Source organism: Anomaloglossus baeobatrachus, assembly GCF_048569485.1.
Source record: "Anomaloglossus baeobatrachus isolate aAnoBae1 chromosome 7 unlocalized genomic scaffold, aAnoBae1.hap1 SUPER_7_unloc_2, whole genome shotgun sequence".
NCBI lineage: Eukaryota > Metazoa > Chordata > Amphibia > Anura > Aromobatidae > Anomaloglossus > Anomaloglossus baeobatrachus.
Window position 1 is genome coordinate 796,904 of NW_027441816.1, and position 2,330 is coordinate 799,233.

The window sequence follows — 2,330 nt, forward strand, 5'->3', positions numbered from 1 at the left end:
AATCACTTGTAAGGCTACATCTGGAATATGGGAACCAGTTTTGGGCTCCACATTTTAATAAGGACATTCAGAAGTTAGAGTCAGTTCAAAGGTGGGCAACTAGACTACTACAAGGAATGGAAGGCCTCCCATATGATGACAAGTTCAAAAAGTTATTAAGTGATTATTGGCTGCAATGGGGCTTTCTGGCTGGTGCCAGCCTCTCTTCTTAGCACACAGGAACCACAATCCCTACACCATGCTTCAATGGATTCTCTCATCCCAGCCCAGTAAAACTACATATTTTACACAGTCATAAGCAGCCAAAAGGGATCTATTCTATTCAATTGCAAATGATCTAGATAAGACTGAGAATAAGATACTGCACGGGACATAGCAGAGTTGGTCAAGTTGAGTGGAGATGAGTTTGCTATTTGGCACAGCTTTTTGCATCAATAAAGCAAGTAAAAGGTGTGAAAGATAAAAAAAAGGGTGAAAGTGTGAAAAGTGAATTGGCCAAATTGAGGTGCATATAAAGTTTTTGCTTTCTTTCAATTAACTAATGGGGCTCATTTGAATCAGGTGAATTGAGTTCTGCTTTTGGAAACTGGGTTAAGAAGGGGTGCACCGGTCCTGGAGGTACTGCAATACCAGGTCAATGCGTGCAGTGGACAGAGCAAGATTTTTTCCATCTCCTTGTTCTAAAAATCCATTTAATATATGGTCCCCAGAGAGGGGACGTATCAGATATTAAACTGATAAGAACAGATTTAATTTTTTTTTTTTTTTGTTTATCAGTAGGACTTCAAAATAACAAAGGTGATCGCCTCCCGTTGCCTGGGAACCGTCCAGGCACAAGAGAGCTATGTGTCACCAGAAGGCGCACACACTTCCTCAAGGCCGGCAGACGTGCAATCCCAGGCACCTTCCAGTACCGACCAAGGTAGCGTCCTCCGAAACTACACTTGATCTTAGCCAAAAGGCCGAGAAGCTATAACCCGAATTGGTTACGGCCTTGAGTGGCACCCTGGCCTATACCGGACACATCTTAGGGAGAGGGAGACAAACCCACGCCTACAGAAGACATTTTGTCACCCAAGCCAACCCTTGAAAAGGCTGTTTTGCAGAGCAAAAACAAGAAGAATGGTGCTTTTTGCAGCCGCCGCCCACTGCAATGAATCTGAATAACTCCTCCTTTTGGACACAAGCACCTCCCCTCCCCCTTGCAGTCTTTCCAATTCATGATACAAAAAGACGGACGGACAGGACAGGACAGGACAGGCTGCCTGACTTTCCGTCACTGCCACCCTTTGCCATCCTTGCCCGTAGAAAGCCCTTTCATCATCCCCAAACCCTAATCTTTTCCCTTCCCTTCCCAGATGCGTCTCACTCCCTTTCATTAGGAAGTGAGCGCAGCCTTTTCTCCGTTCTGCACATGCGCGACGTTAAACACAAATGCGCAGGCGTGCGTTCCATTACCCTCACTGCATTCCACTCCCATACAGGAAGTGGGCGCAGCTATTACTACGGTCGCACATAAAAGAACCCACGGCCACCACTGCACATAGCTGACTCCACCACAGGACACCCACTTCTACACCAACGCAGGTAAGACAGGATCGGCACCTCTATGCTCCCGTTACAATCAGGCTCAGTCACCATGTGATAACGCTCTCAACTCTTTAGTTGCAGGCTCCCCTTGCTTCACCTCCACTGGCTGTGCTGCCATTTCCTCTCCCACCTGGAAGGTATACTTTATTCCACTATTTTCCTGTTTCTCTCTTCCCCCTTTTCCCATAACCTACTTTTATCTGCATTTGTGGGGTATCTATATGCTATTTACATCATAGTTTTATTCATTAATATGGAAGGGAAGAGTGCCCATGAGAGTGTTGAACTGCGGAGAGCAAGAGATTAAGCTGCTCCGATTTGCCACCATTGATAAGCTGTTCTCAGTAGATACACATGCTATCCAAACAGCAGCATCCACCATTGCTTCAGCCCACCCATTCAGTGACAGCTCACCAAGTCAGCCAGAGGAGTGGTGTAAGGAATTACACGTAGGCACTGACTCCACACCTTCACATCACAAGAAGGGGGTCTACAGGCTAGTGCAAGAATACGAGCAAGTCTTCAGCAAACATCCGCTAGACTTTTGAAGAATAAAAGGGGTCAAACACTACATCCCCACAAGTGCACACCCACCCATCAAAGAGAGATATAAGCCAAAACTACCTGCACATTACCAGTGTACCAAGGACATGTTGAGCAACATGAAGGAGGCTGGGGTTATCCGTGACAGTTGTAGCCTCTGGGCAGCTCCGTTGGTCCTGTTAAAGAAGAAGGACAGC

The 2,330-nt window shown here is 46.4% G+C and overlaps 1 pseudogene; it reads right to left on the reverse strand.

Moving 5' to 3' along the window:
• Positions 1–596: 596 nt before the first annotated feature.
• Positions 597–803, reverse strand: LOC142259401 (U2 spliceosomal RNA; annotated as a pseudogene).
• Positions 804–2,330: the final 1,527 nt, after the last annotated feature.